At 37.5% G+C, this 23,514-nt stretch overlaps 1 long non-coding RNA gene across 7 annotated transcripts in view; it reads right to left on the minus strand.

Moving 5' to 3' along the window:
• Window positions 1–1,132: 1,132 nt before the first annotated feature.
• Window positions 1,133–23,514, minus strand: part of LOC108316280 — a 55,072-nt gene continuing 32,690 nt past the window's right edge. For 3 of the 7 annotated variants that reach the window (XR_005203023.1, XR_005203022.1, XR_001830269.2), the window contains 3 exons: window positions 14,757–14,906; window positions 14,172–14,357; window positions 8,840–9,227 (listed from right to left, as the gene is read on the minus strand). This is a non-coding gene — a long non-coding RNA (uncharacterized LOC108316280). Of the gene's footprint in view, window positions 1,144–4,357; window positions 5,007–5,699; window positions 5,708–5,785; window positions 5,829–8,839; window positions 9,228–14,167; window positions 14,358–14,756; window positions 14,907–19,274; window positions 19,316–23,514 lie in introns of those variants that run through there. The other 4 variants (XR_005203021.1, XR_001830270.2, XR_005203025.1 and 1 more) reach the window with 3 other exon arrangements.

Here is a 23,514-nt window from a genome sequence, read left to right on the forward strand (position 1 = left end):
CCACCATGCCCAACTAATTTTTTGTATTTTTAGTAGAGACGGGGTTTCACCATGTTGACCAGGATGGTCTCGATCTCTTGACCTCGTGATCCACCCGCGTCGGCCTCCCAAAGTGCTGGGATTACAGGCTTGAGCCACCGCGCCGGCCACGTCACTTTTCTCATCTCCTCAGTAAAAGGCATCACCACACACTTGCTTGAGACAGAAACCAAGGTAGTCATCCTTGCCCCCTCCCTCTGCCAAACCCAATTCATCAACAATATCTACTAATATTATCTCCAAATCTTCTCTCAAGCCCAATTTTTAATCCTGTTCAAATAAGGAAACTAAAGCTGAGCAAGGTTTTAAGAAAAACTATACAATGTTTCCCAACTGGAAGGTGGTGAAACTAACCCAAACTCCACTCAACCTCCAACACCCATGCATGAGATGAGATAATATCACATCACTTAGGGGATATTTTAGAGCCAATGATCTATCCAAGAAACACAGATGAGACCACCTCAGAACCCCGGGGAAGGATGCTTGGAACCATGTAAGGAAATGTCTTCCTCATCTAGCCCCAGTAAGAGCTGCCAAGTCACAAGTAACATAGACCACAGCCCTGGTTCTAAAAGAAAAGAGAACATTGTTTTCAGCAGAACTAGCCTGAAACACAACATCAAACTAAATTTACCTCAGATAGAACACAAACCATACCTCCACAACAAGCTGTGCCCAGAAATGAGGTATTATCACCAGGCACTGGTATGCTATAAAGATTTCCTTTTCAAGAATGTAGTATCTTCAATTATATATCTGAAGACCCATTTGAAAACTATTAACATTTTGAATGAATTTCATTCATCATGCTAATATTAGCATGGTACATTTTTATAGTCCAGAGGTTATGGAGGCTTCAGTTGAACTAGCTCTGGAACTGATAGAGTCAGCAGAGATACAGAAACATCACAATCCTCTACAAACACTGGCCCAGTTCCACCTGTATCTTCCCTTCACAGGCCCATTTCACTCATAACATCAGTGACATTTGTCTAGAGACTAAAAAATTGTTCCAAAATTTGTTCTCCTGTGAAGAGATTGTCTTCTTTTAATTTATGAGTTCTTTGTAGGACTTTTGTTTAAATTATAAATGTGTCATATCTGATAATAATATGAGGACAAGAGTCATAGCCAGTATTTTTTAGTACTTAATGTCAGCCACAAGCCTAAATATTTTACATACATACATATATATATATATATATATATATATATATATATATATATATATATAAAGGTACAAATTTATTTTCACAACTAAAATCAGGTACTATCATCCCTGCTCCCTTTTTATAAGGAAGAAAACTTAGGCATATAGAGGAGAAATACCTTAACCATTACCACACACTTGTAAGGGTTGGACAGATAAACACATCTAATTTTCAAATATATTAAGAATAATACTAATTTTTAATTCCTGTTTCCAAATAGATTACTATTTTAAACACAGGACTACTACCTATCTAATGATATTTAGTTGCTATTAATGGATGAATTTTGTATGTGACAGACTTGATTGTGATTATTCAGACATATATTTGATCCATTTGTAGCTAATAGGCTTGATTATACGCTTTTTAAAGGTCTTTACATTTTTCTTCATGATGCTCAACCCTTACTTTCTTATAAACACAAAACTGGTCTTCAAATTTAAAAGTATAAATGGGAGAATGCTGAGTTTATTTGCTTATTGCTCTCCCTTTGGCTAGTAAAGGAAAAGATGTCATCAGATTCCTGGATGGTTGTTCCCAGACTTCCAGAAATGGGAGGCCTGGGGAAGGAGTTCCAGACTGAGAGCTTCCAGCTGTGATGGCCATGGGTGCTGTTTGCCAAATATTTTACTTCCCTCCAAGTGTTGGCTTGGTGGGGCCATCTAGCTGGTTCTGGCCAACCGGTTGCAAGAAAAAGAAATGTGCTTCACTTCTAGACCAGACATTAATTACCAGTACAAGATCCTCATGTTTGTTTAAAAAAAAAACAACAAAAACTTATGGTATAATGATGTGATATGGCTGTGTCCCCACCAAATCTCAACTTTAATTGTATTTCCCAGAATTTCCACATGTTGTTGGGGGGGACCCAGGGGGAGGTAACTGAATCATGAGGGCTGGTCTTTCCCGTGCTTTTCTGGTGATAGTGAATTAAGTCTCATGAAATCTGATGGGCTCATCAGGGGTTTCCACTTTTGCTTCCTCCTCATTGTTCTATTGCCACCTCCACGTTAAGATGTGCCTTTTACTAACTGGGCATGGTGGCTCATGCCTGTAATCCCAGTACTTTGGGAGGCCAAGGCAGGTGGATAACAAGGTCAAGAGATTGAGACCACCTTAGCCAACATGGTGAAATCCCATTTCTACTAAAAATACAAAAATTACCCGGGCATGGTGGCATGTGCCTGTAGTCTCAGCTACTCAGGAGGCTGAGGCAGGAGAATCACTTGAACTGGGGAGGCGGAGGTTGCAGTGAGCCCAAATAGCGCCACCATACTCCAGCCTAACAACAGAGTGAGACTATGTCTCAAAAAAAAAAAAAAAAAAAGTGACTTTCACCTTCAACCATGATTCTGAGGCCTCTCCCACCATGTGGAACTATAAGTCCAATTAAACCTCTTTTTGTTCCCAGTTTCTGGTATGTCTTTATCAGCAGGTGTGAAAACCAATTAATACAGTAAATTAGTACCAGTAAAGTGGGACATTGCTGAAAAGATATATGAAAATGTGGGAGCGACTTTGGAACTGGGTAACAGGCAGAGATTAGAACAGTCTGAGGGCTCAGAAGAAGACTAGAAAATGTGGAGAAACTTAGAATTTTCTAGAGATTTGTTGAATAGCTTTGCCCAAAATGCCAATAGTGGTATGGACAATAAAATCCAGGCTGAGGTGGTCTCAGATGGAGATGAGGAACTTGTTGGGAACTAGAGCAAAGGTAACTCTTGTTATGTTTTAGCAAAGAGACTGATGGCATTTTGCCCCTGCCCTAGAGATTTGTGGAACTTTGAACTTGACGGAGATGATTTAGGGTATCTGGCAGAAGAAATTTCTAAGCAGCAAAGCATTTAAGAGGTGACTTGGGTACTGTTAAAGGCATTCAGTTTTGAAAGGGAAACAGAGTTCAGAAAATTTGCAACCTGACTATGCGATAGAAAAGAAAAGCCAATTTTCTGGGGAGAAATTCAAGCCAGCTGCAGAAATTTGCATAAGTAGCATGGAATCTAATGTTAATCCCCAAGATGATGGGGAAAATGTCTCCAAACCGGGTCAGAGACCTTCATAGCAGCCCCTCCAATCACTTGGAGGCCCAGAAGGAAAAAGTGGTCTCATGGACCAGACCCAGGGTCCATGTGCTGTGTGCAGCCTAGGGACTTAGTGCCCTGTGTCCCAGCCGCTCCAGCTGTGCCTGAAAGGAGCCACCGTACAGCTCTGATTGTGGCTTTACAGGGTGGAAGCCCCAAGCCTTAGCAGCTTCTACATGGTGTTGACACTGTGGGTGCTCAGAAGTCAAAACCTGAGGTTTGGTAACCTCCACCTAGATTTCAGAAGATGTATGAAAATTCCTGGATGCCCACGCAAAAGTTTGCTGCAGTGGTGGGGCCCTCATGGAGACCTCTGCTAGGGCAGTGCAGAAGGGAAATGTGGGGTTGGAGCCCCCACAAACAGTCCCTAGGCACTGCCTAGCAGAGCTGTAAGAAGAGGACCACTGTCCTCCAGACCCCAGAACGGTAGATCCACCAACAGCTTGCACTGTTCACCTGGAAAAGCCACAGACACTCAACACCAGCCTGTGAAAGCAGCTGGGAGGAAGGAAGGCTGTGTCCTGTAAAACTACATGGGTGGAGCTGCCCAAGACCATGGGAATCCACCTCTTGCATCAGTGTAACCTGGATATGAGACCTGGAACAAAGGAGATCATTTTGGAGCTTTAGAGTTTTACTGCCCCACCGATTTCAGACTTGCATGGGCCCTGTAACCTCTTTGTTTTGGCCAATTTCTCCCTTTTGGAATGGCTGTATTTACACAATACCTGCACCCCCCACTGTATCTAGAAAATAACTAGCTTGCCTTTGATTTTACAGGCTCATAGGCAGAAGGGACTTGCTTGTCTCAGATGAAATTTTGGGCTGTGAACTTACAGATTAATGCTGAAACGAGTTAATACTTTGGAGGACTATTCAGAAGGCATGGTCAGTTATTAAATGTGAGGACATGAGATTTGGAGGGGCCAGGGGCAAAATGATAGGGTTTGGCTATGTCCCCACCAAATCTCAACTTGAATTGTATCTCCCAGAATTCCCATATATTGTGGGAGGGACCTGGGGGAGGTAACTGAATCATGGGGGCCAGTCTTTCCCATACTATTCTCATGATAGTGAAATAAGTCTCACGAGATCCGATGTGTTTATCAGGGGTTTCCACTTTTGCTTCTTCCTCATTTTTCTCTCGTTCCCACCATGTAAGAATTGCCTTTTACCTTCCATCATGATTCTGAGGCCTCCTCAGCCACGTGGAACTGTAAGTCTAATTAAACCTCTATTTCTTCCCAGTTTCAGATCTTTAACAACAGCATGAAAACAGATTAATACAAATAATGACCAAAAAGTGGCAGTTCTATCAGTCCAAGTTCACTTCAGTGACCTCTGTGAGCAGATCCCTTGCAGACCATTGATGGATATGTATCATGAGTAAGAATAATTCTGTGTATTTTAAGCCAATGAGATTTTGAGGTTGTTTGTTACCACAGCACAATAGGGTTTATCCTAACTGATTCAACCTCTTTCAGTTTACATTTGGGCTTATATGATAGCCTCACTGTCAAACCTAGAAAGAAGCAAAGATTCAAATAGCAACAGAGTAGTGTTCTTCTGGAAAATGTTTCTAATAATTCCATTTGTCCTTTGTTAGGTCCATGTTTTTTCCTGGTGTCTCTCTTCATGCTTTGGATATCAGTGAAGGTGTTCATTGGAGAGACTGAGAAGAAATGAATGTAAAAATAAATAAATAAATAAATAAATAAATAAATGGAAACTTGTCAGTATCCTCTAAAATGAACTTATATTGAAAATTACATAAGAATAGACTATGAAGCAAGTGAGAGGAAATCTATTTTCAATACTATATCACTAGTTTTGTTTTTGTTTTTGTTTTGAGACAGGGTCTCACTCTTAACACCCAGGCTGGAGTGCAGTGGCACTATTTCAGCTCACTGCATCTTCCACCTCCCAGGCTTAAGCAATCCTCTACCTCTGCCTCCCAAGTGGCTGAGACTACAGATGCCCACCACAACACCCAGCTGATTTGTGTGTGTGGTTTTTTTTTGTTTTGTTTTTTTTTTGTAGAGATGGGGTTTACACCATGTTGTCCAGGCTGGTCTCAAACTCCTGAGTTCAAGCAATCTGCCCACATTGGCTTCCCAAAGTGCTAGGATTACAGGTCTGCACCACTGCACCTGGCCAACATTACATCACTTTCTACAACTATATTTTTATGTCTTCCCTAGTGTGGTCAGTAGAAATACCCTTTTGACTAAATGCTGCAATGCGGCATCTACCTTTATTCATTGGCTCAGAATATTTAATTAATTTTTATTGAAAATATAAGCTTTGGAAGATCACAATCATAACTGTTATGTTCACTGCATGATAGATATACAGGAACATGTACTTGTCTATCTAATCCATAGCACCTGAGTCTGTAAGACAAGAGAATGTGAAGGCTCTTTTGAAAGACAGAAGAAAATTCTAACGTACCTGAAGAATGCATGGCTCTACTCAACAACTTATGAGTTAACTTCTGGAAAAAAATTAAAAGACAATCTCTGTGAAATTAATATTTTAAATATAATATTTATTTTTATCAAAGTAATTCACATACACTCAGAGGCAAATATTACTATCTTATAACAATAACAGCAGTTACCTATTTGGGGTCTAGTAGAGGTAAACTCAAAATAATATGTTATTATACGGCAAGAGTAAGAAAAATAACTAAATCTAGATTAACCCCTAGTTTTGAGGACTAAGTCACTAGGTGGATGGCAAGTTCATTAATTAAGATGGGGAAAGACTGGTAAGAACAGGATTTCCAGCATAGAGGAAAAGCAAAGAATCAAGAATTCTAAATCAGACATAGAGATTTAGACATAAAAAGTGAAGATGTTGAGTAGACAGTTTTATATACAATCTGTAGTTCAGGACATGAGTCATGGGCAAGGTTACTGGTTTGGAGGTCACCTAGGTGTAGATTACATTTAAAGATATTGAAATGATGGCAACTTAAGAGAAGAGAGCATACAAAAACTGAAGCTGACATCATTCAACATGCAGCATTCAGGCCAAGGAAGAGAGCCAGAAAAGAAGACTGAGAAACTGTGGCCAGGAAGATTGGCAGAAAGCCAGGAGAGGTGGTGACTCTGGAGTAAGTAGGGGTTCAAGAAGGAGTCAACAGTCAACTGTGTCCATGCAGCTTACTGCTCACTATATAAACCTAGACATCCTTTATTTCCCTGCCTCTATTCTACGTGGTAATTTTCACAGTTCCCCTCCAATTTCTCACCTCTGTGCTTTTGCTCCTATTATTCTTCTGCATTAGAATACCTCCTCACCTGTCAAAATTCTATCTATCCTTCAAGACCCATCAAGATACCATCAACTTTGTAATACATTTCCTAACTCCACTAATAAAATATACTTTCTTTCTCCATACTATTGGATAGCCCATTACATGTCAAATTTTATTCTGTTTTGCACTATAATTGTTTGTATTCTTTATTCATCCTTCCTGCATCCCAGATGGACTATAATATAAGTCCCCCAACCCCTCATAATGTATCAGAGTGTCTGGTATGTAGTAGGTCCTCAATAAACATTTTCACTGAATCAAATACAAAAATATAGAACACAAGCCAGGAAAAGTATTTTCAAAGGACAACCTCTTTTGTCACTTTGGATTTCTGTCTGCCAGCACATGGATCACCTGCACCAGGCCCAAGAATTATTGACACATATTCCTGGTCCTCTATAGAAAAGTAGGGAAAGAGATTAATCACAGAAAACAAAGGTTTTTAAAAGTTATCTTTCTAAAAAAAGACTGTGGAAAAAAAATCTACAGGATAATGCTGGCAAAACTATTTAATCTGCCTTGGCTGAATATGTCCTGAGCTAATGGCTATTTTAAAAACCACTTACACTAATCTTTTCCCCAGATCTTCATTATGAAAATAGCAAGCTGCAAAAGCCCAAAGGATAAAACAACTTTTGTGATCCCTGAACCTAAAACTAAGCTACAAAGACTGTCCTAATCCAAGCCTTGGGTTAGAAGTCGTACAGCAGAATATTAAAAATTGCTAAGAGAGTAGATCATAAATGCTCTCACCACAAAACTATGACATGCATATGACGTGACAGATAGTTTGATTTAACCATTTCAGTGTATACATATATCAAAACATTCCACTGTATGCAATAAATATATAAAATTTTTATTTGTTAACTATACCTTAATAAAAAAATAAATAAATTTTAAAAACGTAAAGTGGCAGAGGCATCTGATAAATAATATGAGTTTAATCATTTTAAAAAGTCAGGCAGATCACACAAGGTGGCTCACGCCTATAATCACAGCACTTTGGGAGGCTGAGGTGGGCAGATCACTTGAGGTGAGGAACTCGAAACCAGACTGACCAATATGGTGAAACCCTGTCTCTACTAAAAATATAAAAAATAGCCAGGCATGGTGGCAGGCACCGGTAATCCCAGCTCCTGGGAAGGTTGAGGCAGGAGAATCACTTGAACCCAAGAGGCAGAGGTTGCAATGGGCTGGGACAGAGTGAGACTCTGTTTCAAGAAAAAAACAGCAACGACAACAAATAAAATAAAATAAAATAAAAATAAAAAGTCAGGCAGTAGAGCATAAAGAACACAGGTTTTCACATAGGAAAGGTGTTGATTTGATTTTCAGTCCTATCATTTGATATTTTTATAATCCTATGTGACACATACTTGCATTCTTTTACACTGGAAAGAAAGAGTGATAGAAAGAAGTCATCTGGAAGGTAGCTCTGACTACGAGTTGGAGGAAAAGGGAAGAAGGAGAGAGAAAAACAAGTTATCAATGGTACACATAGTCAGGACCAAAACTTTATGAACCACATAGAATTTCCACAGACCTAATGATCAATGAGAATTATTTGCCAAGCTGCTAGGTGAAACATGCTGAAAAACAGCTGGGGCCTATGGGAAACATGTATGTTCAGCTTTATGATTTTCTGCAGCCCCTCTTCTGTCTTGTACTATGTTGCCCCCAACTGTCTTCTAAAACTATTCACTCTTTCATGGTCAATAGAAACTTAGAAACCTAGATTCTCAAACTTTTGCTAAAAAGTCCAGGTCTTTTTAGACACTTGTAGATAGATAAATAACTTAGTGATAAAGAATGCATATTCTGTTTAGGTCCATACTCTAGATCTATCCTATATTAACTGTGTGATAGTTGAAACTGGTTGTTTTGTGCTAAGATTCCTACTTCCTGCACTTTGAGACTCACTTTGAGACTCAGAGCTAGAAAACTTTTGAGAGTATAAGGTGATAATTACTGCAAATTCACGGAAGACTACCTAAGTATAAATAATCAACCTAACCTCCCTCTTCCTCTAACATTTTCTCACAAAACTAAAAAGTTTGGAAACCCCTTTTCTTAATGGTGGTGCCAGTTCAACCACACTCTAGAAGGTATTAGTTTCATTAACTACAGTGTGAAATCATCAGAATAAAGGGGCAGCATGAGAAAAAATGACAGCATGGGGCTTTGCGGTATATAGATTTAATTGCTCATACAAGAACCTGGGAGGGGGAACCCCTCAAAAGATTAGTCACTTCATTTTGTGTTGCAGAACTCAATTCAGGTTAACAAAGTGTTGCCAACAAAGGAGATGAGAGAATGGCAGCATTCACTTGCCCTGGACTGAATAAACAAATGTGGGATTTGTGGGCTGACTAATGTCCTGTGATAAACCAGGCAGTCAGCCAAATTCTAGGAGTTTTGATGAAAAGACAGCAAACCCACACTTTTCTTCATGGCGAGTGCTCTGTGGGAGTATTGATGTCCACATGGGCAGCCTGGGTCTTCAACTTGCCTTAAAGATTTGCCCTTATCCAGCCACAGGGAATTCTCAATGCTTCTGTAACTGAAAACCTAGATCGAATGACAGAAGCTAAATTCCTACTTCTTGACAAGTGTTAAATATATTTGTCATGCAACTCCCTGTAGAAACATGTTATCATTGACCCTTTCTAAACACTACAATACTCTGAAAATATACAGTTAAGTCACTAAAATGTAATTCTAACTTTCCATTCATTCATTCATTCATTTCTTTCACTGAGTGCCTACTACGCTCTAGGGACCATGCAGGGGTCTGCATATAAAACACTTGGTGAGTCTGACATTGAAGCCCCCCATCCAGCCTGAAAATTTCAAGGGCACTGAAAAAAGTAATAAAATGGTTGTAATTGTATTTCTTGGTTAGGGGAAACTATTCAAATTTGCAATATTTTGGTGAGAGAGGCAATAAGTTTTTCAATTAAGGTCTTAATATAAGTTCGTGAAGAAGTCAGAAATGAGAATGAGGAATTTCCTTTTATCTGGCCACCAGGATCCTCCACCATGCTGTGAGGACCACAGTCTTCACTTAACCTCAGGCTAAAGTAGATTTTATTGCAAACTGTGCAGCTAGTAAAATGTCAAGGGCTGTTTCACAGGATCTTAACTAACACAAGAAAAACTTCTCAGCAGCAGCTGATGCAAACTCCTTTAAATGTACATGTCTAAGTTATCTATCCAGATAACAAATATACATGGTATATGCAGGCTGAAACAAAATCTCTGGAATGTTCAATGTGAGTATAATATACCTAGAGGCAAAAACTTCACTGATATAAAGGATGCATTTTATGAGTCTCCACAAAAATCTCCAAATTCTTGTGAAATTTAGGGCCTTCTTAAGTAGTTTTTAACACACAGAGCTTTCATACTTCCCTATATGAAGACCTACTCTCCATGATTTATCAAACCTCCAGAGTCCCAGTGAGATGCTGCCAAGTTGCAAATTTAGAGAATTATCTTAAGAAATATTGTTATAACTGCCTTTGGAAGAAAATTCAGGTAGATTAGCAAAGATTTTAAGCAAGCCCTTTTACAAAAACCTGCAAACTTTCAATGAGTCTGGGGTTTATGAAATCATCAAATCAATACCAAGTTTAACATATTTATGTTAATCTTATAAGCATAACTCTTTAGGAATAAAGGTATTACAAAAACAAGGTTTGGAAAAGGAGACTAACTCTTGTTTAATTACTGTGAAGAGCAGAGAACTGAAAGAAAAAGCTACGCACAAGTTGGAAAAGTGCTACTCGGGTTTAAAAAAGAGAAAAAGAAAACCTGAGATTGGGATTGGACGATAAGCAGGTGGCAGAAGCAACAAAAAGTCTCTTTCATTTTCAGTTCAGGGGGCCCCTTAAAGGAGTAAGATGAAATGTACAGCCCACAAACCACAGGCAGGCCTGCACAGGAAGTGGAGTGGAAATTACAGTTGAATGGACTCTCAAACAGGATGAAGCCAGTCCTTGGGAGGTTTCAAAAAAACCAAGTAGACAATATGAACATCCAAGTGTTTCCTTGTGTCATTAACTCAGCATTCTGATTTCAAACACCATGGAATCACAATGAAAAAGCTGCAAAAACGGTGGACATTTTACCAAAATTTCTTTCTGCTGTTTGCTTGTCAGAGCCAATCAGACTCTTCCTTGAGCACTTTACAGGGCACACACTGGATCCCACTGAGGTGAACTATTTGAAGGGTGATATCAGATTTCCCAGCAAAATTAGATAAGCAGATTGACTTGACAAGAAGCATGAGGTAGCATAAGGAGCTTCCCTAGACAGTGCCAGATAATTAGGTGCCAAAAGCCTGAGGTGGTTATTAGAAAATGATTACCACCTCCAATTGTGTTACTTTTCACCGCCAGAAAACTGCTACAGCAGAAGCTAGCCAAAGCAATCACTGCTCCTCTAGGAAGCATTCACTGGAAGCTCTTGCTAACATCCCTACCGTTTGAAAGTAGCTAGACAGGGCAGTGACAGCAATTCCTGCTGTCAATTAAGGAGAAATTGACCAACAGGAATCTAACTTTTAACTGGATTTCAGCCATGCTGCTCCCAAATACTCCTTTCTTTGGTTACTTTTCCGCTGGGGCTTCTTTGGCAGCCAAAAAAGTATTTTACTTCCACAGTCATCACAGCAGTACAGAGGAAGAAAAACTGAAAAGAGGTCAGGACTCCTTGACTCTTTACCTAACACTTGCAAGGCCTCTGGCCAAGTCAGGCTGCTTTTCTGTGTTCCCTTTTCCTTTAATTATAAAATAGGATAATATAAAACCTACCTCAAAAGATTATAGAAAGCATCATAAGAAAGAACAGATGATCTAAGTGCTATGGAAGGTATAATACACATTAATGTACTTAAGTCTATGTGTATGCATGTATGTGTACAGTACATTCATTCAACTTTTTAATGTTTTCCAGTTGCATAAAAGAGAAAGACAGACTTGGCAATTAACTAGTTAAGTGATATGGACAATATGGATATTTTAGAATAAAAATTCATCCCTTGGTTTGAGGACAAAAAGGCAATGTCTAAATTGTTCAGACAATTTTTTCTTCTGCAAGTCCTAGCCATGGAGTCTACACAAGACTGAATTTTAGGATTGCTAAAAAGCCAGAAAAAAATATTTTAAGGAAAAATAATAATGGCTACTAATTATCAAATGTTTACTATATGCTGGCCAATCTATGAAACACTTTACAGACCTTGTTTTGCCTCCTCTTAGTTACAAGCCTGTAAAGTATCTATTATTTAACAATAATATATGTGATGCCTTAAGTGTATAAACAAATTTATTGTTGGAATTGAGATTCAGACTCAGGTCTGTCTTACTTCAGGGTCCTTGATCTTACTCAGAGCCATCACAGCTCTCTGAAGAATGTTATTTTTCTCTTCTGTCCCTAATGTAGGATTTAGCATTTTCCTTTGCTGTTAAAAGTTGGCCCATGTGCCCTGGCTGGTGTGTGGGCCAGTCCCTGTGTGGCCCCTTGTGTAAGGGCAGATGTACTGGAGTGTGACACAGAGGTAGCAGTGTGCAGAAAGGGTTCTAAAAGCAGAGGACAAAAGAAGCTTCACGAGGAAAGCACCTTTGGGACTTATATTCAGCTTTAAAGGGCTGCATTTCTTTGATAAATGTCACAGAGGCTTGTGGTTAGACAGAGCAGGAAAGAACTTTTCCTGTACTCTCCAGCTATTCCATTTAGACTAAAACTCTTCTTCAGATATTAGGAATGAGCTATTTGGCAACTTTTATTCAATTAGGATTCATATCTAAAAAGTTGTTTCACATATCCCCCACCTGTTACCTCTGATGGTTTTTTCTTTGGAGTTAGATACATTCCAAATAGGTCTCCCCAGTTTTGTTCTAGAAAGTAGTACTGACTTGGGAAAGGATTCCAGCACACCTAACAATAATGCTTGAACCCTAGAAGAACCACATGGTATACTAACCTAGTCATTAGATATTATTTACAAACACCATTGGAAAATATTTAAAAAATAAAATTTTAGAATTAAGATTGATACTAATAGGTAAAAAGTGAATGTTTGTTGAGCTCTTACAGAATGGCAAGCATAGTACTATACCTCTTACATGGATTATTTAATTCATCTCATACTATCCCTATGAGACAAGAACTGTTATGATTTCCATTTTCAAATTAGAAGACTAAGTTTGCCATTAAATATTTCTTATTGCCAAAACAGCCACCAACATGACAGAAGAGTAGACCTCAGGCAAGAGTAATGCAAAATTTTCACAGAGCCATCCCTCTCTAACCTCCCTACTTCTCCTGTGTTCTCCCAAATGTCTTATTCCATCATCCAAGGTGGTTACAAATTTCATTCATTTGTCCCACTTTTCCCCTGACATGGATTGGAAACTGGTTATCTCCCATAAAACTAAAAAAAAAAAGTAAGACCTTAAAGGAAGAAAGATATTTAACTCTAAAAGACCTGAGAATAAACTATGACTCCAAGAAAAGTATACATGTAAATGTATGAAACTGATTGCAAAATGAAAAAATCCAATAGAAATCTCTTAACTGCCAGACTAGCCCCATGAACAGCCTCTTCCATGCAATTCAGTGGAAATTATTCCACAGGAGTTATGTGAAAGAGAAGAAAAAAAATGCAGGATCGGGAGAGTTAGGCCAGTATGATGAGGAACTTTGTCTGGTGTGAGCTCTTTAGTCAGATCTCTCCCTTTCGGAGCCTTCCCTAGCTGAGATATTTCATACCAAAATCTGCCTTAGAGCCACACAATTCTGCTGAGTGCAAGGGCGATGGGATTAGGACAGAAAGACATTTACAGGATGACAGTGTTGAAAAGTTGTTGAAATCCAGCTCTAAAATATACCAAATTATTTATGTCATCTTTTGGGTTTCCAACTCAATGTTTTCTCATCCAGGCTGGGCGCAGTGGCTCACGCCTGTAATCCCAGCACTTTGAGAGGCTGAGGTGGGTGGATTCCTTGATTCTAGGAGTTTGAGATCAGCCTGGGCAACATGCTGAAAACCATCTCTACAAAAAAAAAAAAAAAAAATTAGCCGGGCATGGGGGTGCACACCGAGTAGTCCCAGCTACTGAGAAGGCTGAAGCAGAAGGACGACTATAGCCCAAGAGGTTGAGGCTGCAGTGAGCCATGATTGTACCACTGCATTACAGCCTGGACAACAGAATGAGTCCCTGTCAAAAAAAAAAAAAAAAAGGAATGTTTTCTCATCCATAGGGTCTAACCAACCACAGCAAAGCTGGATTGCAAAACCTCCTTAGAGGGAAAATATTTAGAAAATAGTCATTTAGTTCTATGTTCTTTGTATCTAATTAACTATGTTTCATTATGTATATGTATAACATCTTCATAAAATGATGGAAGGAATTGTGTACAGTATAAATGAGCTGTAAGAATCATAATAAATAATACTGTAATATATTTCAGTATTTGTAATATACTATAATGTTATAGATTACTTACTTCATAATTTTTGTTTGACTAATCCATCACAAGTGCTAAGTTCTTCAACCCATTAGTTCTTAGAAGCATGGAGTTATCAACAGTAGTAAAAGGGTGAAGGGTTGCCTTCTCAATGCTCACGTTGAAATTAAATCACAGAAATAGTTGCTTCTTTCTCACCAAATCACCAGCATCCCGCTGAAACTTCTGAGGATGAAATACTTATATCAGCATATAAATGGATGCAAATAATGAGTGTCTCCTTGATACATTTTGCTGCAACAATATACATATACATAGTTACAGGGTTTGGGGAAAACTATTGGGTACAGACAAAATAAAAAGGAAAAAAAGGAAGGGAAAGGGGATGAGAAGGGCAGAGCAGTGCTTGAGCAAAGGAGGGAGATGAATGACTATTTATTTCATGTCTATCATTGTCATGAGTTGCATTTTAAGCAATTTAGATCACCCTCATTTTTCGGAAAAATAAACCAGGGCTCAAAGAAATGAAGTAGGTTACATTACTAAAAAGTATTAATCACAGGATTTGATCCTAGGTCTCTGTGATTTAAAGAATCTCTATTCTCTTTCACTGTATCTCATTACCTCTCTTTCCAAGAGAATGTTCCTTTGATGTGTGTTTTTCAGTTCTTTAAACACAGATAACATATATCTGATGGCCAGCAAACAGAAGTCTTTTCTTTGATCTCTGCTGTTGAATCAGAATGAGGCTTATTCTTCTCATCAAAAGGGAGGCTGGATGTAGGAGAAAAAAAGAGACAAATGTTAATTAATCCTTTGACTGGGCTATGACCTAAACATAGCGGATATTTCCTAATCCCTCTTCCTAAACGCTTTTATCACCTTGAATAGTGTATGGAGTAGAGAAATACATTCAGTAGGATATACCTATACTCAGTAAATAGAACACAATAATAGTTCCACCTCTCATTTCTAGTACAGATGCCAATGCCTGATTTAAACCTATTCCCTAGATCCTCCTGCCTTTTTTCTCTCTTGAAACAACTATCTATACACAGTCTAGTCTCTATGACAGCCTTAGCCGTTCCTTGACAGGGCATGCAGGTAGTCCAACGGCTAAGTACATAAGTTCAAATTCTGTCTTCATCATTGATATGGTCTTTGACAGGAAAATTATTTAACTTCTCTAATCTGTCTGTGGTTTCTCAATATCTAAAATGGTGATTTATTATGATGACTTATTTCACGAAGTTGCTATTAAAATCAAACAAAATGATATGCATAAAGTTCCTAGCACAGTACCTATGACATAATGGGAGTTGGTGCATTTTTCTTTAATTATTGCTAGATATAGTCCCATAATTTGTAAAGTAGACAAATTACGGTACTTTGAGGTAGCTAGGGAATCATTTGGTTGGTTTCCATTTGCTACAGAGAAATTCATTTGGAGGAAAAGAAGCTGAAGGGTTTCTCAAGAGACCTGAACTCTTCAGCTTGTCCCAAATTGTCTTCTTATAGTCTACGTCCAGTGCAAACAAAGTTGCTGCCCATTTAATGTTTAATATTTAATATAGCAAGTGAATTCATTTTAGGTCAAATTTGTATAGTATAGTATTATATTATTATATGTACATATAAAATACTGTATAATAAATTTGCCTACTGATTTATGAGCATTTTGAAGAGGTTGGACCACAATCTTGAACCACTTGCTTTATGGCAGAATTTCATACTGCTTATGTCTTCACTTTTAGAGCATATTGCTAAGTCTATATGTTTATTTAGTTTTTGGTGAAGAATACAAACCCCAAGGATAACTTTAAGTGATGTGCTTTTTGATCTTCATTGTGACAAAAAGCATGGGCACCTACGCATTCCACCACTTCCTTCATCAGCACCACAGCCTCCACCAGTACAGCCTATTCCCCAGCCTATTTTGTTTCCCATGTATAGATGGTTAGAAAAAGAAGTGAGTAATTTAGTGAAGCTAAGCTATTAGTACATTTGCTGAGGTAATACTTTGCATTTCCATTAATATGAATACTTGTACCAAAAGCAAACTATAAGGGTTATAGTGATGATATGCTGGATGAGAAAAAAGAGGATTCAAATTCCACTTTCACTACAAATTAGCAATGTGGAGTTGAGTAAATTAACCTAAGTCTCAGTTTCTACATCTACTAAACCTAAACAAACTCAAAACAGTGACTATTTCATTAGACTAGATATTTTGATTAAATGGCTAATATACAATAAACAATCAACAGATAGTAGCTATTCTGTGTTAGAATACAAGCAATTCATTTTACTTTATCACTGTACTCATATTTTCCTTTCTCCTATTTTTCCTTTAGCCTCTTAATCCTATTATTTATGTGTGTAAAATCAAATCCTTTGTTGAAAGAGACCACATATTAAAAGAAAATAAACACATACATACACACAAATAAATAAATAAATAATATTTTTCCAAAAGAAAAATATTAGTCCTCAAAAAAAAAATCTATAAAGTATTAATCATGTGAAATGTATGCATGGTGGAAATGGATCATTTAGCACTTTGTAACTTGAATATACAGTAGTATTCTCAGGAGAGAGTCAAAAAGGTTGTGTCAGCATCCTAATGAAACATATTCAGGCACCTTTGCCTTCAAACTTCTTTTCCCAGCCAAGATGACAAATGTGGGTTAAACATTTCCTCTCTAACTGACTCATTTGGCAGAAAAAGAAATCCAGATGCCAAGAGGAATAGAAAAAAAATGGTGGGGATAGAGGCACAGGAAGCAGGGGGAGGAAGGAGAAGCATGTCACATTTCATCAAGCTATTAAAAAAAACCAATGCAGAAGATTAAAAGAAGGATACATTGACTTTCACAGGTAAAAACCAGGTTCTGGAAATATAAAAATTTTTAATGTTAATTTCACACCAAAGAGTATTAATAACTAAAGTGTTTTTTACAGAATCACTATACTATAATTCAGTTATTTACAGGATAATAACAAAGATATATATGAACTTATACAGGAAAGCCAAGGATCAAACCTCTAAAGCATTCACACTCATGTATACTAACAGACCCAAAGTCACACTTTAATTGAACTACTATGAAAAATAATCAGAGCAATCATTTTATAATTTAATTATAGGAAACACCTAGGATATTCTACTCTGTTTCTATGCATTTTACAATTTTTAACTAATTTGTTCTATAATAATTGCTAAAGATTATCATGTTAATCTTCCACCATCACACCCAAATTTTTATAAAATAAACAGGTGTGAAATCTCAGCTGACTTAAAAAAAAAAAAAAAGTACAAATACTAAAACATCATATTGTGTTAGTTATACCCGCCCTAGGCAAAACAGTTTCACTTCCACTGTTCCTTCTTTCCTGCCCCTTTGCCTTATATTTCTCTGATATTCATGCCTGAAAGTTGTTTTAAAGATAAAATAAGATAAAGTTAAATGACATACGTAAAGTCCTCAATAAATAGTAGCTCTTATTACCATTGCTATGGTCCCCATCATTATTGCTGCATTTATTTTATTTTGCCATTACTCAATCTTTTTTATTTTTTAAATTATTTACTTTTTATTATTATACTTTAAGTTCTGGGGTATATGTGCAGAACATGCAAGTTTGTTATATAGGTATACATGTGCCATGGGGGTTTGCTACATCCATCCTGTAATCTACAGTAGGTATTTCTCCTAATGTTATCCCTCCCCAATCCCCCCACCCCTTGCTATTCCTCACCTAACCCCCCTACCCCCCAACAGGCCACTGTGTGTTATGTTCCCCTCCCTGTGTCCATGTGTTCTCATTGTTCAACACCCTTTTATGAGTGAGAACATGTGGTATTTGGTTTTCTGTTCTTATGTCAGTTTGCTGAGAATGATGGTTTCCAGCTTTATCCGTGTTCCTGCAAAGGACATGAACTCATCCGTTTTTTATGGCTGTGTAGCATTCATGGTATATATGTGCCACATTTTCTTTATCCAGTCTATCACTGATGGGCATTTAGGTTGGTTCCAAGTCTTAGCTATTGTAAACAATGCTGCAATAAACATAGGTGTGTATGTGTCTTTATAATAGAATGATTTATAACCCTTTGGGTATATACCCAGTAATGGGATTGCTGGGTCAAATGGTATTTCTATTTCTAGATCCTTGAGGAATCGCCACACTGTCTTCCACAATGGTTGAACTAATTTACACTCCCACCAACAGTATAAAAGCATTCCTATTTCTCCACATCCTCTCCAGAATCTGTTGTCTCCTGATTTTTTAATGATCACCATTCTAACTGGCATGAGATGGTATCTCAATGTGGTTTTGATTTGCATTTCTTTAATGACCAGTGATGGTGAACTTTTTTTTATGTTTGTTGGCTGCATAAATGCCATTACTCACTCTTGAAGGTGGCTACCATGGGTATACCAAAGATTATGTGTAGTACTAAAGGCAAGATTTTGGATACATACAGACAAAAAAATAATTTAGTAGTAACACATTTATATTAAAGTATATTTAAAATTTTATAACTAGCACATCAACCTAGTGATTTAACAGATATTATTATTAAACAAATTTAATTAAATTTAAAATCATGGTATATTTTCAGAAGCATAACAGTACAGGTAGCATGTGAACAGCATAATCATGAGGATGGTATATAAATAACTACAGTTTGGAAAACAATGAAATAAAGCATAAACAACTGCTTTCACAACCTAAGGAGTGGGGGAATTAGAGTCACATTTTGAAAGAAGCAAATCTTTCACCTGCTAGATTATAAATTTCTTGAGGACACACACTCTTCATGAGAAAAAAAATCGTATAATGGCAGAGAATGTGAAAAAGCCTTAAGTTATAATTCATACCTTATTCAACATCATGTTTCTTAGTAGAGAAAAACCTCTAAGTATGAGACAGCCTTTACCAGTGACTAAAATCCATGGAAAGAAAAAACTCCCAAATTACTAATAAAAGTGGAAAAATTTTACCCAATCATCCTTCACAACATTGGAAAAATCTAAGCACATAGTAGCACTCAATAAATTTTTGCGAAATGAATAATTGATATGGCTATCATAACTACAGATAACCTAAAGCATCAAAACGAAATAAAATACACACTTGATAGCACCTTAAAATTTGGGGGATCGAGAGGAAAGATGCTAAAAATAAAAACAGATGGAATTACAATTACTGCATAAACAGTGTTACAATGACAGCTATTAATAGGATTATCTATTGTAAATAGATTCTCCAAACATGTATATATTTCATAGTCATGAAAACTTATCAGTCATATATATTATGGATATAATTGATTAGAAGGGTTAAAGTATAGCCATTCTTGTATGCTTGTGTGACAAGAGTCAGAATTTAAGAAACTTTGCAGAAACGTAAGGTTTTTTTTAAGAAGTAAATTCAGTGATATCTGTTTTGCTTTCTTTAATGTAATAATGCCAAGGTCAACATTATGGACAATTTTTAAAATCTTACTGTTGGGTCTGAGTACCTGTGAAACAACACTCTGAAGACACCCAAAGACAGCATGAATGGGATGGAGCTTCCATTGTGCCACTGTGGTGACCGTGGGGCAAGGTGGAATCTGAATACTTCAGGGAGGGTGGGATTTATTCTTAACTCACAACCAGACAGCTGAACTAGTCCTCACGCATTTATTAATTTTATCTGTTGCAATGCATAAATACATTTCTATGCCATCCTCTTTTAAAGAGCATTTTTCACTTTCTGCTTTTTAAAGACAGACATAGTAAGGATTTGGATTACTGAGCTTTGCGAATTGTAATATTTTTCACTGAGTATTATAATTGTTTGTTCATAGACCCCTGAAGGCAGAAAATGTCTAGTTCATTCTTACATTTCTAGTGCCCAGTGCCTGAAGCATGGTCAGTAAGTATTTGTTGAGTTAGTTAATAAATGTGTGAATAAATGTTTCAGCCCATAGGCATCTGGAAGAAAGGGTTTGGGAAAGAAAATAGGAAAGAGAACTTCTGAAGCCCAAATTCACCTTGTTTATTTCTTGGCCTCTTGTGCCTACCAGGCCCAGCAATGAATGAGCTAGCAGTGATCTCACCCGTAGAACCTGCTGGGCTAGTCCTTCAGCAAGAGGGGTAAGTCTGTCAACTCATGTAAAACATACTAAACTTGGCTAACATATTCCCAGAACAGTGTGACTGCTCTCACCATCCAAATCTGCCCTGGTAAGCTAGATCTAATTATCCACCATGGAATTTGGCCAATTATACTGAGATTATAGTATATTGAGAAATATGAACTTTAGCTACCCATAAATAAAAGAACAGGAATCAAAGCCACTCCCTATTGCTTCTGGTGATTTCAGAACTTTTTTTTTTCTCAAAACAGACAACAGTTGCTTTGGAGTCTGTGAGTTTCCTTCTCAAATAGGTGAAAACATACATCAAACTGCTTTAGTTTCTTATGTAAAGTATCTTCAAATGTAAAGAAGATACAGTCTGTAGTGTTTTTTCAGAAAGATTTCAACTGAAGTTCAAAGGCCTGAGAAAGTGTTTTCACCCTTCAGCAGTAGATTAAGAGAGCTTAACTCTTCCATTTACAATAGAATGTCATCATGCACATTGTCACATCTTTATGCAGTAGAACTAGACAAAGTTTAATGTTCCCTTTTATATGTTTTCCTGGTAAACAAAAATCGTCTCAGGGTTACTATGCATGTGTAATATTGTCAGGAAACTTTCTGGGTACAGTGGGGCAAAGTCCTCTCTGTAAATAAGCTAGAGTTGATTGGAGTTTTCGCTTTGAAAAATAGCTCACAGTAGGATCTCAACAGCTAGACAATTTCCACAGTGCGTTTCATTTTTGTTCATTTCTGTTATACCCAACTCTTCAGGATTACACCTACTAAAGAGGTTCAGGTACATCTGTAGCATTTGCTCTTCTCACTGCTTCAGATTGTCTATTTTTCTCTATTTTCTTTTTCTCCCAAATACTTCTCTGTTGCATTAAAGGACACCACTTTGCAACACACCTTCTCTTTATCCTAGTTTTATCTCTTATACCATCAACCTTTCTGGTACATTTGTTTTCTGTTTTCAAGGAATTTTTTACTTTTGCAGGCAGTTGTTTAGTGAGAGAGAGGGAGTGGTATGAAACCACAGAAGTGACTAAGAAAAGTCAGAGAAACCAAATCTGATTCTACATGCAGTGAGAATAGTATAAAGAACTGAGAAAGTACTATCTTGAAATGAGAAAGCCTAGAGATACATTCTGTCACCAAAGCTTACCGTGTGGCCTAGAAAGTCAGGGAACCTCCTGAAATTTTAGTTTCCTCATTTATATAGTTAAGATGCTAATACTGACTCTGTCTGACAGAAATATCATTAAGATGAAATCAGACTGCATGAGAGTTTTATGTTGCATTAATGTGTAAACTGTGTATCTCTGTATTCATGTGAGTGCGGCTGTTCATGACGTTAGACACCTAGCTGCAAAGGAGGCATTCATGCACACACACAGTCTCCAGCCTTCTGTTTACCTTCTATTTACTCTTGCCTAAACTGGCCTAACTCAGGAATATCAAGGAGTTCATTCCTCAGAAGACAGGAAATCCATATATATGAACAATCTGACCATCTCTAGTGTACCCTGCATAGTTACTTGGCTTCATAAAACTTCTCTCAGCCTGCCTCATTGACAGTCTGATGTTGGTTATGATCTCCTTCTCAACCTACCACCCACATCTCCACTACAGTCTGGTTGTTTGTGAACATCTGGATTGAACTAGAATTGAGTACAGTGATGATGCTTTGGAGTCAAACTGACTTGTGTTCAAACACTGGCACTATAATGAAATAGCCATGACACCTTGAACTTGTCATTTAATTTCTGTGAGGCTCCATTTCCTAATTTGTATAGAGATGGCACTAATAACACCAAAGAATGCTGATAAGGAATAAACAACATAATACAGATCATAGAATCTTGCTTGATCAACAGTTAGAGTGGTGGGTTGGTCTTCTAGGACTGCTGTACAAAGTGCCACAAACTGAGTGGCCTAATAAGAGAAACTGTCTCACAGCTCTGAAAGCTGGACATCTATGATTAGGAGTTGGCAGGCCCATCCTCTCTCTCAAGGCTACAGGGAAGAATTTATTCAAGGTCTCTTCCCTAGCTTCTGTTAATTTTGTGACTTGCAGCAGTATAACTCCAGTCTCCAGACAGCATTCTCCCAGTGCATGTCTCCATGGCCAAAATTCTCCTTTTTATAAGGACACCATGATTAGGAGCTTCTCCTATGTTAGTAAGATCTCATCCTAACTAATTATATCTGCAATGACCTGGTTTCCAAATAAGGTTACATTCTGAAGCACTAGGAGTTAGGACTTGAATACTGGAATGTGGGGAGAAACACAATTCAGCCCATAACAAATGGAGTGAAAAAATGTTGAAGGCCTGAAGATTTGGCAAAATTTATTTGGGAGCTAAGAGGTCAATAAAACCATGCAGTGTGCCATAGCTAGTTGCTCAGCAACTTCTTACTATAATCTGTTTTTTTAAGAGACTATGTAAATTATCCAAATATCTACTATAAGCTGCCATTCTACTTTGATTGTGTTGATCTGTATTTTCTCATTCTAAAAATGGAGAAAATAATTCTGGCCTCCACCTCCTAGAAGCTTACAATCAAAATATTACAACACTGCTATCCACACAGATGTTAAAACACAGAGTAAACAGATGTTGCACAATTAAGATACAGCTAAAATTGTGACTATTTATATATGGAGAATTGATTCTTATTGCCACAGGAAGGTGAAGGACAAAAGCTAAAAGAAAAATGATACCAGTTTCATAAAGACAGGACTACTGAGGGATTTGAGGTGGTCCCTGCAAGGAGAGAACGTGTGAAACTCACAGGAGATTAAACCACTAAGATGAGATGGCTTCCTCTGAGTGAGATATTCATGATTCTAGTTCCACTGAGCAACAAAGTCTAAAGCCTTGGATCCCTTTTTAATGATTCTTGGCCTTAACAAATCAGATGTGGTTTTCAGTTTTTGTCATTTTAAATATTTTTAAGGCACTGTTCCCTAGAATTATTTAGTAAATAAATTTCTAAATCCCTAAACCCATTTTCTAAAATTCTAAACCCATTAAAAATAAATATTGACACCATTGTGGAAGACAGTGTGGCGATTCCTCAAGGACATAGAAATAGAAATTCCATTTGACCCAGCAATCCCATTACTGGGTACATATCCAAAGGATTACAAATCGTTCTACTATAAGGACACGTGCACACGAATGTTCATTGCAGCACTGTTTACAATAGCAAAGACCTGGAACCGACCCAAATGCCCATCGA

This window comes from Cebus imitator, unplaced genomic scaffold (genome assembly GCF_001604975.1).
Source record: "Cebus imitator isolate Cc_AM_T3 unplaced genomic scaffold, Cebus_imitator-1.0 Scaffold186, whole genome shotgun sequence".
NCBI classification, from domain to species: Eukaryota; Metazoa; Chordata; class Mammalia; order Primates; family Cebidae; genus Cebus; species Cebus imitator.